This window comes from Gadus macrocephalus, chromosome 11 (genome assembly GCF_031168955.1).
Source record: "Gadus macrocephalus chromosome 11, ASM3116895v1".
NCBI classification, from domain to species: Eukaryota; Metazoa; Chordata; class Actinopteri; order Gadiformes; family Gadidae; genus Gadus; species Gadus macrocephalus.
In genome coordinates, this window is record NC_082392.1 from 150,363 (window position 1) to 165,946 (window position 15,584).

General features: G+C 44.6%; 1 long non-coding RNA gene across 1 annotated transcript; it reads right to left on the bottom strand.

The window, feature by feature from the left end:
- Positions 1–10,342: 10,342 nt before the first annotated feature.
- LOC132467712 (uncharacterized) lies at positions 10,343–14,061 on the bottom strand. The gene is made up of 5 exons (XR_009528061.1): positions 12,453–14,061; positions 11,737–12,307; positions 11,540–11,640; positions 11,232–11,353; positions 10,343–11,087 (listed from the first exon to the last, which is right to left on the bottom strand). It is a non-coding gene; the product is annotated as an uncharacterized LOC132467712 (long non-coding RNA).
- Positions 14,062–15,584: the final 1,523 nt, after the last annotated feature.

A 15,584-nucleotide genomic window follows, 5' to 3' on the forward strand; every position in this document is an offset into this window, starting at 1 on the left:
ATAACCCTTGTCATTATTATATTGTTTATATTGCTAATATAAGTTGTGTCATATAGGCCTATTCTGTGTGTGTGTGTGTGTGTGTGTGTGTGTGTGTGTGTGTGTGTGTGTATGTTAGTGTTTCATTCCCTTTCATAGTGTTTCATAGTGTTCCCTTTGCTGACTGCAGTCACGCGTAATAACGTTACTCATTTTTAATACATGTCAATTAAGTCTCGTATTCCAGTTCCGTATTCATTCAACATCATGTATTCCTTTGCTTTTATACTACCCAAACTACTAAAAAGCACTATAGTGCTATATCATATATTTGTCATTTATTTTTTTATCATATATTCTATATCAACATATTCTTCTACATCTACAGCTCATTTCCTCTACAGCTTTAACAACTCTTTCCATTCATATAAATCATGGTTTGCCATGGCAAGCGATTGGGTTCAGTAGCAGCAGAGCCCTGTACCTTCCTATTATGGGGCATTTCCACCGGAGGGTGCGGTTCGGTTCGGTTCGCCTCAGTCCGGTAGGGGGCGGTATAGCCCAGCTCAGTCCGGTAGGGGGCGGTATAGCCCAGCTCAGTTCCAAGGTCGCGTTTCCATCGACGACATAGCAGCATCATAGCAGCCCGACACAGTGCATCATTTTTCATGCAAAGAAAAAAAAATTCGTAAAGAAGTTTGATAATCTTAGGTTTTATGTGAGGCCACTTTGTGAACTACAGCTCTTCGCTGCTCTCGACGCATATTACAGTCTGTGGTAGCCAGCACGCTGTTCTTTGCTGGGGCGTGCTGGGGAGGAGGCATCAAGGCTGGGGAGTCAAACAGACTCAACAAGCTGGTTAGGAAAGCCAGCTCTGTTGTGGGACTTGAGCTGGACAGTCTGGAGGTGGTGGAGGAGAGGAGGATGAGGGACAAATTCAAGTCCATCATGGGCAACCCCTCCCATCCCCTCCATGCTGAGCTGTGGCAGATGGGGAGCACCTTCAGTCACAGGTTGACGTTCCCCAGGTGCAAGACGGAGCGCTTTAGGTGCTCCTTTGTGCCGGCAGCCATTAGGCTGTTCAACAGTGCCCGATGATGATTGTGTTTGTGTATGTCTATGTGTTTGCATATGCATGTGTGTGTGTGTTTAGGTATGCGTATATATGTGTATATGCATCACCCATCTTGTTTCTGTTTGTCTTGTTTTTGTCCCTATTAACTATAAGCGTCTCCTTATGCATTAGCACTTTGTATTTATTTATTTATTGTATTTATTACATTGTTATTTTGTCCTGTGTCCTTCCACTGCTGCTGCAACAAACACATTTCTCCTACGGGGGATTAATAAAGTTATATCGTATCGTATCGTATCGTATATGATATACGTCACCATACCCGCACTTGGAACTCGGCACAGAGAGGGCGATCTCTCTGCTCCACTTCACCACTTTTTTTCAAGGCGAGGATAAAAGCATAGAAAGAGGTGAAAACCACTATAAGTCGGGGCATGTGGAGAGTTTTAGTTACGTGCCATCTCTATGTGCCATCTCTGTGCCGAGTTCCAAGTGCGGGTGTGGTGACGTATATCATATGTGTCGAGAGCAGCGAAGAGCTGTGCCGTGTTCCAATACCCGTACTGTCCGTACTTACTAGCCACATTTTAAGTACGTAGTACGTTCCAATTCAGATCTGGCGAAAATAAGTATACTTCAAGGACCCGGATGTCGTACTCAAAACGGGCTAATCGTGAAGTGTGGATCGAACATGGACATAATAAAGGATGGATCACAGACTGGAAAATGGCCGCCCATTCATTCCTATACAAACTGTTCAGTGGCGCAGGGTAACATACAGGAGCGATTTGCTTCCGCGTTATGGGGCCAAGACACGTGACCTAGTCCGTGACTACCGGATGCAGAGATCTTTTTCTTTTTCTAGTTTAGTGGAGGATCATAGTTTCTCCCCATATACCACCACCTACTGGACTACTACACAGGAGTTTGTGACAAGGACGTTGGCAAATGATACTTTAAATCATAAAAATAAATTCAAAGAAAAAACCAAACTAACTAAACAAAATAAAACAAACTAACAAAATAAATGAATAAATAAAAATAAAAAATATATATACTTAAGGTTAAATTCTTCTAATTAGGTTAGTATCTTTTAGTTAATTTATCAGCAATTTCATTGCCATATATTCCATGGTGGGCTGGAATCCAACAGAACTGAATAACTAAACCAAGGCTTATAATATTTAAAAGAAGATGCTTTACCTCTATCACCAAATCTTCACGTATTGAATTATCTGTTATAAAACTGATAAAGTCACCCACTCTATATCCATATCCTTTTTCAAATTCTGGAATATATATGCCAATACCACATTGTCCTTTGGGATCTTTAGAACCATCTGTAAATATTTTCAGATATCCATAGAATGAAGTATTTAAATAACTTGAGCAGGCATTAGCAAAACTTTGCTTGGTGAGATGCTCGCTTTTTCGAAATGGAATAAGATGCAGCTGGGTAGGCGCTGAGAGGTGATGCATGAGGCATGATGGTGGCACGGCAGACAAGTAGAGGAGCATGATGGACTGGGATGTGATGAGGAAACAAAAAAGATTATCTAACTGGTGGATTGCGGAAGTATGCGCCTATCCTGGGGGCCTGGGATCGAACAGGCCCCCAGGATAGGCGCATACTTCCGCAATCCACCAGTGACAAGAGGCCAAGCCTGGTATTGCAGCTGTTTAAGCTGGCTGTGGACGGGGGTCCGTCATTTCATGTGGCCCAGAAGTAGATATCGCCGTCCACTCCAATACAAGTGGGGAACAGGATTGTGTCTCCGCAAAAAATGTCTGGATATCATTCAAAGTCTCATAATTATATTTCTACCCTGTTCTAAAAAAAAAAAAGTTTTTTCTTTTCAAAACGCCTCCTCAAGCGTTTTATTAGCAGTTTATGTTGGGTGGGCAGCTGAAAGGAGTCGTACTGAAACAAACGGCTCCTTGCTATGGACCTATTTTGAAGTGCACGGCTCCATTAACTTCCGAATTAAATTAAATTCCGAATTAACTTCCATTAACTCCATTAACTTCCAAAGTCTGAGATTTGTGACCGTCTTAAGTTTGTGATGTGAGTCTATGGTCTTGTATATACATGTTTCATGTATTGATATGTTTTTTTACATGTTGACTGTCTGAGTTTGTGATGTGAGTCTATGGTCTTGTATATACATGTTTCATGTATTTATATGTTTTTTACATGTTGTGACTGTCTGAGTTTGTGATGTGAGTCTTTGGTCTCGTATTTATATGCATGTTTCATGTATTTATGTTTTTTACATGTTGTGACTGTCTGAGTTTGTGATGTGAGTCTTTGTTCTATTGTGTCTCGTATTCATATACATGTTGTGACTGTCTGAGTTTGTGATGTGAGTCTTTGTTCTATGTTCCCACTCTTGGCCTGTACCTTGACGTGGTGAGTGGGCTTTAAACTAAGCCAGGCCTTTTATATTTTTTCGTTTGTTATTCACAGTCTATCTTATTAATGATACAAAGCCTTAATTAAACCCCTTCTCTTCTGTTTTCAGAAACTGGAAACTTCAGAGTATATTTTATCTTAAGTTAGATAATCTTTTTTGTTTCCTCATCAGATCCCAGTCCATCATGCTCCTCTACTTGTCTGCCGTGCCACCATCATGCCTCATGCATCACCTCTCAGCGCCTACCCAGCTGCATCTTATTCCATTTCGAAAAAGCGAGCATCTCACCAAGCAAAGTTTTGCTAATGCCTGCTCAAGTTATTTAAATACTTCATTCTATGGATATCTGAAAATATTTACAGATGGTTCTAAAGATCCCAAAGGACAATGTGGTATTGACATATATATTCCAGAATTTGAAAAAGGATATGGATATAGAGTGGGTGACTTCATCAGTATACTCAATCGAGATGGCCACAATAATAACCGCTCTTAGATGGGTTGTAGATACTAAGTTTTATAACAGATAATTCAATACGTGAAGATTTGGTGATAGAGGTAAAGCATCTTCTTTTAAATATTATAAGCCTTGGTTTAGTTATTCAGTTCTGTTGGATTCCAGTCCACCATGGAATATATGGCAATGAAATTGCTGATCAATTAGCTAAAAGATACTAACCTAATTAGAAGAATTTAACCTTAAGTATATATATATTTTTTTTTTATTTATTCATTTCTTTTGTTAGTTTGTTTTATTTTGTTTATTTTGTTTTGTTAGTTTGGTTTTTTCTTTGAATTTATTTTTATGATTTAATTTGCCATTTGCCAACATCCTTGTCACAAACTCCTGTGTAGTAGTCCAGTAGGTGGCGGTATATGGGGAAAAACTATGATCCTCCACTAAACTAGAAGAAGAAGAAGATCTCTGCATCCGGTACGTCACGGACTAGGTCACGTGTCTTGGCCCCATAACGCGGAAGCAAATCGCTCCTGTATGTTACCCTGCGCCATTGAGCAGTTTGTATAGGAATGAATGGGCGGCCATTTTCCAGTCTGTGGTCCATCCTTTATTATGTCCATTGTCGTGTTCCAATACCCGTACTTCCATGAGTATACTTAAAGGAAGTACACTATCTGCACTATCCGTACTCACTTGAATACGTTAATTTTTCAGATGTGAGTGCTGTTCCAAATCGAGTACTCCGTGGTGCACTAACCGGAAATGACGATCACGACTGCCGCCGCGGCTCCTCCCCCGCAATAAACATCCCGATTTGAACGGTGAACTCTTTACGCCTAGCAGCTATAAAAAGCTATAGAAACTATAAAAACTACAAAATGACTCTATTAATGCAGGCTATGTGGAAAATGCGCCGACTTTGGCTCAGCCTGGCTCCGCCTCTTCCGCTACGTAGCTAAGATGGCTGCCGTTGAGTACGGAGAGTGTCCTTCGATCCACACTTCACGATTAGCCCATTTTGAGTACGGCATCCGGGTCCTTGAAGTATACTTCTTTTCGCCGGATCTGAATTGGAACGTACTGCGTACTCAAATTTTGAGTACGCAGTACGGACAGTACGGGTATTGGAACACGGCCATGTCGAAGGACACTTTCCGTACTCAACGGCAGCCATCTTAGATACGTAGCGGAAGAGGCGGAGCCAGTCTGAGCCAAAGTCGGCGCATTTTCCACATAGCCTGCATTAATAGTCATTTTGTAGTTTTTATAGCTTTTTATAGCTGCTAGGCATAAAGAGTTCACCGTTCAAAGCGGGATGTTTATTGCGGGGGAGGAGCCGCGGCGGCAGTCGTGATCGTAATTTCCGGTTAGGGCACCACGGAGTACTCGATTTGGAACAGCACTCACATCTGAAAAATTAACGTATTCAAGTGAGTACGGATAGTACATCCTTTAAGTGTACTCATGGAAGTACGGGTATTGGAACACGGCACTGTAGTTCACAAAGCGGCCTCACATAAAACCTAAGATTATCAAACGTCTTCACGAAATTTTTTAGTTTTCTTTGCATGAAAAATTATCATTTAAATCCCCAAACAACATATGTGTAATCCAGGGCATATAAAGACTGGGACCAGAAAATAATTATTTTCTCTCCATTGACACCCATTCATATTTTTCGATCTCATAGGTCCCATGAGCTCTACCGGAAAGGGCGTGACTTCGCCACTCTATTCTTTGTATTCATATGACGTCACGTCCGCCTCATTAGCTATGCAGGGATTTGAGTGGTGGTCAGTTAGCCTTGTTGTTTACAAGCGTTCATGTAGCAAAGTCCAGCACAAGAAGAGAAAATGCCTTACAATAGCGTTGTTTAGGCTGTTCGAACCGTTCAAACCGTGAATCGGATAGAAGTTACTTCAGAGTTCCCTGTGAAGTTAAAAAACACGGTACAGAAACAAGCGATTTTAGAAAAAGACGACGAGAAAAGTGGCTTTCGAACGTCTCGCTGAAGTCGAAGGGAGTAGTCAAAACATGCACGAGTTTGCAGTGATCACCTCGTGAAAGGTTGGTAGATCGAGAAAATATTACTGCCCGATCACAAACTGTTATTTTGGGACAATTTTAAGCTCAAGAATACCATGGTTAATGACTTTTGATCGATTAATATACAACCTGTAACGTAAGCTTCGATGACTAAGAGTAATCTATACACTAATACAACTATTAAATTGTTGGCTTCATAAATATGAACTGAAAATACGGTCTTCATTTACAATTGAATTACTTTTTTTATACAAAAATACTATATACATTGTATTGCACTATTACTGTCTGTGGCATTATAAGTCTCAAATTCGTGGCATCAATAAGAAGGGAAAAATAATATATGATGGACCATTCTAGCAAAATAATGGAAGGCTATACTTTAAGCAAACAAATGTAAATAAAACACTGAACTATTAAAATGTATCCTGTGTTTTTTCACTTCTAAGGAGATCTGATAGTAGCAGAGATGCAGAAACTTGCTTGGTGAATTTCTTTGCCAAAACTTCAGGGATGATACATTTCGGAAAAGACTTTCAGCCTTAGGGATGACGCTATCCCAAAACTCCACGTCAGGCAAAATTCTCTCTATAAAAATGTCATTCTCGTTCCATACAATAAAATCACAGTAGTCTACTTGCAAGATAAAGAGCTGTGCATGAATTTGATAGTAGTAGGCATGTGATCTGTCCAGTTTTATCTTGTCACAGTCCTTCGCCAGGCAGAAACCCTTTTCTCCCGCACAAGCTCTGATGTTCTCCTTGTCCTGATGACAATGTGGGCACTGAAAAAAGTCAGAGATGAAGTGTGAACAAACTATATCATCTGAATTGCTAATTGTTCCATGTTTAATGCTAGTTTATAACATTGAGTTGTGCATGGATTTCCTTGGGAGAGGGAGGGATTGTAGTCACATTCAAGATTCAAGATGGCTCAAGAAGCATCTTGAATCATGGACCTGGACAATTGTAGTCACATGACATGTATCTCACATATCTGTACATGGCATACTTCGAAAGACCTGGTTAAAGCTTTATTTACCTTGATTTCACACACTCCAGTTCCGTGACAACTGCAAACAACAATCCCATTTGGTGATGCTCCCATGAAGGGCCACTTTGCATTGAGACAAAGGCCAGAATCTGCTACAGAGTAGCCGTGATGTAACTTTCATAATTTTTTCGTAGTCCTTCGGTGCCTGTGCCTCATGCTTACATCCATACCTGATATGAATCAAACAGCAAAAAAATGTATCATTCAACACAGTGTAAGATGTATTTGGCATACATTTGAGAAGTGTCAACTTATCTGTTAAGTTGCTATACCTGTTCATATGAATATTCTCAAACATAATGTGTATGTCCTCTCCTGGAACCGTCACCTTATCGTGGTGGAGAGGTTTGCGTGTCCCTGTGAACCTGAGGGCTGTGTTGTCTGGAGCCTTGTGCTCCTGGTAGGGTCTCTCATGGCAGAGTGGTCTCAGGTGAGGGGCCAGACTAAGAATGGTTCAAAAACCTCAATGAATAACTTAAGAAGAGGAGATGTAACCCGGCCCGGAGGAAGCCCGGGGCCCCCGTCTGGAGCCAGAGGGCTTGATGGCGAGCGCCTGGTGGCCGGGTTTGCCATGGAGCCCGGTCGGGCACAGCCCGAACAAACTACGTGGCACCCCCCCTCTCTTCATCCCATGGGCCCACCACCTGTGGGAAGACCCGTTGGGGTTGGGTGCGCAGCCACATGGGTGGCAGCAAAGGTCAGGGGTCTCGACGGACCAGACCCGGGCGGCAGAAGCTGGCTCTGGGGACGTGGAACGTCACCTCGCTGTGGGGTAAGGAACCGGAGCTTGTGAGGGAGGTGGAGCGCTATCAGTTAGATCTGGTGGGGCTTACCTCCACGCACAGTCTCAGCTCTGGTACCGTACTCCTGGTTAAGGGTTGGATTCTTCTCCGGAGTTGCCGAGGGCGTGAGGCGCCGGGCGGGTGTGGGGATACTCATAAATCCCCTGAGCGCCGCGGTGTTGGAGTTTACCCCGGTAGACGAGAGGGTCGCCTCCCTGCGCCTAAGGGTTGTAGGGGGGAAAACTCTGACTGTTGTTTGTGCGTATGCACCAAACAGCAGTTCAGAGTACTCGGCCTTCTTGGAGACCCTGAATGGAGTCCTGTATGGGGCTCCAGTAGGGGACTCCGTAGTTCTGCTGGGTGACTTCAACGCCCACGTGGGCAACGATGGAGACACCTGGAGAGGCGTGGTGGGGAGGAACGGCCTCCCTGATCTAAACCCGAGCGGTCGTTTGTTATTGGACTTCTGTGCTAGTCATGGATTATCCATAACGAACACCATGTTCGAACATAAGGGTGCTCATAAGTGTACCTGGTACCAGAGTACCCTAGGCCGAAGATCGATGATCGATTTCGTGATCGTCTCATCTGATCTGAGGCCGCATGTTTTGGACACTCGGGTTAAGAGAGGGGCGGAACTGTCAACCGACCACCATCTGGTTGTGAGTTGGATCAGGGAATGGGGAAAATTTCCGGATAGACCTGGTAAGCCCAAACGATTAGTGCGGGTGAATTGGAAACGTCTGGAGGAGGCCCCCGTCCTAGGTATCTTCAACTCACACCTCCGGCTGAGTTTTTCTGGCATTCCTGTGGAGGTTGGGGGCATTGAGCCGGAGTGGGCGGTGTTCAACGCCTCCATTGCTGAAGCTGCGGTGGCTAGCTGTGGCCTCAGGGTCTTAGGCTCCTCAAGGGGCGGTAACCTTCGGATACCGTGGTGGACACCGGTGGTCAGGGAAGCCGTCCGATTGAAGAAGGAGGCCTTCTGGGATATGATATCCTGGAGGACTCCTGACTCGGTTGCGAGTCAGTGTTTCTGGAAGACTATCCGGCACCTCAGGAAGGGGAAACGGGGAACCATCCAAGCTGTGTACAGTAAGGATGGGACTCTGTTGACCTCAACTGAGGAGGTCGTCGGACGTTGGAAGGAACACTTTGAGGAACTCCTGAATCCGAATAACACGCCCTCTATGTTGGAGGCAGAGATCGAGGTTGATGGTGTTTCGTCGTCAATTTCCCTGGTGGAGGTCACTGAGGTAGTCAAACATCTCCGCAGTGGCAAAGCCCCAGGGATTGATGAGATCCAGCCAGAAATGCTAAAGGCTCCTCTGGGTGTTGAGGGGCTGTCATGGATGACACGCCTATTCAACATCGCCTGGGAGTCGGGTACAGTGCCAAAGGAGTGGCAAACCGGGGTGGTGGTTCCCCTGTTCAAAAAGGGGGACCAGAGAGTGTGTGCCAATTACCGGGGTATCACACTTCTCAGCCTCCCTGGTAAAGTCTACTCCAAGGTGCTGGAAAGGAGGGTTCGGCCGATCGTCGAACCTCAGATTGAAAAGGAACAATGCGGTTTTCGCCCCGGACGTGGAACTACGGACCAGCTCTTCACTCTCGCAAGGATCCTGGAGGGGGCCTGGGAGTATGCCCATCCGGTCTACATGTGTTTTGTGGATCTGGAGAAGGCGTATGACCGGGTCCCCCGGGAGAAACTGTGGGAGGTGCTGTGGGAGTATGGGGTAAGGGGGTCTATCCTCAGGGCCATCCAATCTCTATACTCCCAAAGCGAGAGCGGTGCTGGTCTCCGCCAGGGCTGCGCCTTGTCACCAATCCTGTTTGTGATCTACATGGACAGGATATCGAGGCGTAGTCGTGGTGGGGAGGGGTTGCAGTTCGGTGGTCTGAGGATCTCGTCACTGCTTTTCGCAGATTATGTGGTCCTCATTGGATCATCGGCCTGTGACCTTCAGCACTCACTGGATCGGCTGGCAGCCGAGTGTGAAGCGGCTGGGATGAGGATCAGCACCGCTAAATCTGAGGCCATGACTCTTAGCAGGAAACTGGTGGATTGCTTACTCCGGGTAGGAAATGAGACCTTAGCCCAAGTGAAGGAGTTCAAGTACCTCTGGGTCTTGTTCGCGAGTGAGGGTACTATGGAGCGTGAGATTGGCCGGAGAATCGGAGCAGCGGGGGCGGTATTGCGTTCGCTTTACCGCACCGTTGTTACGAAAAGAGAGCTGAGCCGCAAGGCAAAGCTCTCTTTTCTCTCTTTTACCGGTCGATCTTCGTTCCTATCCTCACCTATGGTCATGAGGGTTGGGTGATGACCGAAAGGACGAGATCGCGGGTACAAGCGGCCGAGATGAGTTTTCTCAGAAGGGTGGCTGGCGTCTCCCTTAGGGATAGGTTGAGAAGCTCAGCCATCCGTGAGGAACTCGGATTAGAGCCGCTGCTCCTTTACTTAGAAAGGAGTCAGCTGAGGTGGTTCGGGCATGGTAAGGATGCCCAATGGGCGCCTTCCTTGGGAGATGTTTCAGGCACGTCCAGTGGGGTGGAGACCTCGGGGAAGACCCAGGACTAGGTGGAGAGATTATATCTCAACACTGGCCTGGGAACGCCTCGGGATCCCCCCGTCAGAGCTGGTCAATGTGGCCCGGGAAAGGGAAGTCTGGGGCCCCCTGCTTGAGCTGCTCCCTCCGGGACCCGACCCCGGATAAGCGGACGAAGATGTGATGAGATGAGATAATGTGTTTGCATATATTTTTATTTATTCTTATCTAAAAAAAAACTGTAAATTTTGCATTATTGCAAAAAGGGGTTTGAAAAATAAAAACAATTATGTTGTAGCTGCAGTAGAGAATCTGTTTGATTCTGGGTAACAGATTGCCTTGATAAGGCTTTTTGCTGGCTTGTCTGCATTTGTCCGAATGGCTTGTTTAAGCTTGGACGCTGTTATCCGGCCTGCTCTCTGCCTGAACCATATCCTTGAGGCTGCATGCTTCCTGGTCTCTCGCTCTACGGCTGCTATAGGAGCAGGGGTCAGATCTGGCATCTTGAACTGCTCACACAAGCCATGCAGGTCTCTGGCTGACAGCCTGTCTGGTGTTCGGTAATCCAGGATGGGCTTTGGGAGACTGGTGGTTGCTGAAATCTCAGGGGGAGACCCTTTTCGTGGAGGGAGATTTGCTTTGTTCAGGGCTTGAGCCAGAAATAGCATCATCAAGTCTCTTCTTCTTAGCTCTTGCAGATGCAAAGTCGATATCTGATACAGCAGCCACTGGGATCTATCAAACAAAAATATAGAGAAATAAGCTAAACTCAAAATAACCTTATTTTGTAGAAAATAATATAGAAAGCATTATTTCTATTTGGCAACTAGTATTTATTCTCAAGATCTTCAATAGAATTTTACAAAATATATAATTTACCTTGTTGATATGGGATGGCTTGAGACATTTACTTTTCTTCATTGTGCACGTGACTGACTCATCTCACACCTGTCTCCAAGGCATATTGTACAGCTCCAACGTGAAAGCAGGATTCTGCAAGCCTGTGCACAGAAAAAATAGAAAAACTCAATATCGTAGCTAATAAAAGCGAAAATAAACATATTTACTGTATTCTGTGGCATTTAGAGTTTGCGATCGATGGGCATGGAAAGTAATTCAAGGCAAGCTACACCAACAATACAAACTCGTCTCGTCACGTTGTGAGAGAAATTTTATGTTTCTCTTACCCAGCCATGCTGTTGCAGTGCGCTGTAATCACCTCTTCATCTTCTTTCACTAATAGCCGTGTCTTCAGTGGAGTCTCCGTAGATCTCTGAGAATGGTTGACCTAAAACAGAAGAGCAGGGGAAAGTTAGAATCGATCAATCGCGGTTTGATTACACTACAAACATAGCACAGATCGCATCGCAAATATCATACTTACACGGGCATAAACGATGCAGGAGTTGTCAGGCAGCCTTTTCACGCCAAGGTCTTTCACCCAGCCACACACAAAGAAGTTGTAGGCTTCCATACTCTTCCATGCGTTCATCTGTTTCGTGGTGTAGAAGGATGTCGACAGGACCAGGGGCCTCATGTACTAAGGTTGCGTACGCACAAAAACGTGGCGTACGTCCTTTTCCACGCTCACGTTCAGATGTACAAAACGTGAAATGATCGTAAAAATGTGCGGTCCCCACGCCAGCTCCAGAGCTGTCGTACGCACGTTTCTACAGCTATTGTTCCTTTGGCGACACTTAGAGGTGACGCTGGGAAACTGGGAAAAAAGGTGAAAACAATGACTCAGAGTGATTTGCACATCAGAGACACACTAATGAACAATTAACACACCTTGCAATTATATGGGTGGCTATAAAAGCATGCGCAATGGATGAAGAAAATTGTTTTAAAAATGGCTGCGTTAGCGTTGTTAGAGGACATCGCAAATGGTCAAATCCGAAGGGTGCTGGAGACGCCGGGGCCGACGGAGCAATCCGTGCCCTCTCCTTGCTTGTCTATTCAAAAATAAAAAATTTAAGTTAATAAACACGAGTCAAAGTCTTTAATATCCTGGCATCTTTACGCATGACTTATGTGTATTGCAAGCAGCCAATTGTATGACCAGTATAAATACAGCATTTATGACTTCAGCATATTTACCTTGGGGATGATCGGTGTCCCCTTCATGGGCTCCCACCACTCCGGTGAGAGCTGTGTCACCGATCAAAGCGGCCACTCTCAAATCGAAGGGGGAGAGTTCCCCCACTCCCGTCCCCCCACCTGTTGCGGTCACGCTTCGGCGGTGGGCAGAAACCCTCCGCTTCACCTCCACCTTGAGGTCTGACCACTTTTTTTTAATTTCAGAGTGTGTGCGCTGCTGAGACCCCACTGCATTGACGGCCTCGCAAACACACTCCCACTCACTTCTCTTTTGTTTTGCATTTATCCCTGTTGACAGGGTTCCAATAGCATATGCTTGCGCATTTCTACCTCGTGGAGCAAAATCTCGAGCTCAGACTCCGTGAAGTTTCGTTTTTTGCCTCTGTTCATGGTGCCAGGTGATCGGATTAAGAGGTGAATCTCAGGTCCAGAGGCCTATTTAAATGAAATTGCATATTTAAATGAGGGCGTGGACAGGGAGGAGTTTGGCACCTCGGCATGTGCGCTCAATTCCACGTTGATCGAGATGTACAAAAGAAACGTGCTTGGATCCATGCGTTCGCACACTTTGATACATCTGAATTTATTTGTGCGTAAGACAGTTTCTGGGTTTTGGCGTACGCCAAGTTTCAGTATGAAATCCACGCAAGTCTTAGTACATGAGGCCCCAGGGGTCTCATTTATAACCGTTGCGTACGCACAAAACGGGGCTGAAATTGGCGTACGTGACTTTCCACGCCAAGGTTGTGATCTATAAAAAACCAACTTGACGGGAAAATGTGCGCAGCCCTAAGCAAACTCTGACCCATGCGTACGCATAGTTTAGAGGAAAAGGAGAATTGGCGACACAGATGGTGTGGTGGTGAACTGAAGTCAGACCGAAGAATTGGAGAGTGAGAAGAACGATTATGTTTCATCATCGCCCTTCATTAATTTAATTTCAACCCGTATCATGCGTTACATCTATGTAATCAGAATAATTTAAGTCAACTGCGTTATTTCTCAGTTATAACTCCAGAAACATCTCCTTAGAATATAAATTTAAAAAAATGCTCTATATTTAATCCCATCACTCCATACTGTCCACTGACGGCGCGACTGCATGGAATAAAGCATCTGTCCAACATGTGTCAATAACATAATATTTTTATGTGACACTGTAAACGGGTAATCAAATGTCAATTAAATCCCAAGTGTGGAAAACCAAGCCACACTCCTCATCACAATCGTTGTCCGTTACTCTTGATGCTTTTCATGACAAATCAGGCATTAAAAAGGGGTTATGTTCAAGAACATTTTACGTGGGTAATTACAAACTGATTATCCAAGGTGTTCTCGGTCAGTCTTATTACCGTAACCCTATAAATACAGAGGTGAGCGCCGTGGTAATGCTGCACCATATGGCACTTCTGGCGGACCATGCAAATGGCAGGATTCGGAGGGAGAGGGTCTTTAGGGACCATAACGATTTATTGGTAGGCTACATAAAAATATGTAACTTTATGTCAGACCACTTCTTTTTAATTCTGGGACTGTGCGCTCCGTGCTACTGACAGAGTTCACTGCTGCAGCAACATGTTGCCACTCACTCTGCTTTTTGTTGTTAGTGATCCCATCCAGTGACCGCCGCACAAAACTACTTTTCGGGCCTCCATCTCACCCACAAGTGTCTCCACTTCAACCTCCTTGAAATTTCGCTTTTTTGCTTTTCTCAGTACTTCTGCCGTTGTTTCCGACAAGACATAATACTTGCATCTGAGTCTGTTTTATATGCAGATCGAATTCATGAGGTCATTTGCATTGACCATTTATGGTTAAAAAGGGGCGTGTACAGGGCGGAACGTGAAGCTGATTCAGCTGCGCACACTTGTATGCAGTCTGTGATTTATAAAGAAAAGATTGCGTACGCTGTGCGTACGCAGGGTTTTCTAAATCTGAATATTTTTTGGCGCACGCAAAACTTGGCTTTTGGGCGTACGTACACTTTTAGTAGCGATCCCACGCACAGTTTAATAAATTGAGGGTACAATTCCAAATCCGTACCGAAATCTTTCTTCTTCAACGCATAAGGGTTGATGCCACCACACAAACTAACTTTTTGGAGGTATCGCGAACGTGAAATCGTGTTTGAAGTGTTGGTATACTCGGATAAATCTACGGCGGTCCTTGTACTACGGCGGTCCTTTTGGTTTGGTATACCACCAAATAATTCACCGGAAGTAAAACTACCCGAAAAAAGTCATGTGATTGAATAAAAAGAATAGAGCTCGTAAGACCTCTGGGCTAGGAAAGTTAGAATGGGTTTCAATGGAGAGAAAGTCATTATTTTCTGGTCCCAGTCTTTGTATGCCCTCGATTACACACATGCTGTTTGTGGATTTAAATTATAATTTTTCATGCAAAGAAAATAAAAGAAATGTGCGAAGAGGTTTTATAATGTTAGGTTTAGTGAGGGTTAGGGTTAGGGTTAGGGTTAGGGTTTTGTGTGAGGCCGCTTTGTGAACGCCAGCCCCTCGCTGCTCTCGAATTATATCCCCACCACTCTGGTAGAGACGGGATCTCTGCTCCACTTCACCGCTTTTTTCCAGGGGAGGATAACAGCATCGAAAGAGGTGAAAACCATTATATGTCGGGGGGAGTCGCAGGGAGCGTGACGTCACATACGTCACATGTAGTCTTTCTCATTGTTTTTTCTCTACAGCCTTTAACTGAACAAATGCACAATAAACGGTCAAACTCTTTATGTGAAAAATTATTATTTGGGCCCACACAAAACTTTTGTGTAATCCAAGGCATTTAATGACTGGTATCAGAAAATAATACATTTCTTTCCACTGATTCCTATTCTAATTGTTCTCGCCCAGAGGTCCCATGAGGGGTACACCGGAAGGGGCGTACTTTGAGCTCTGTAGAGTGGCGACCCCACGCCCCTCCGGTAGAGCCCATGGGGCCTATGAGGTTGAAAAATAGGAATGGGTTTCAACGGAGAGAAATTATTCCGTTGCATGATCATGAATATTAGTATTATTGCATGATCATGAATATTAGTCTTGTAGGAGCCTATCATTTTTATTCTATAACGAGATCAATTATTTATGATTATATCATATTTTTTACATTATCATGATTATT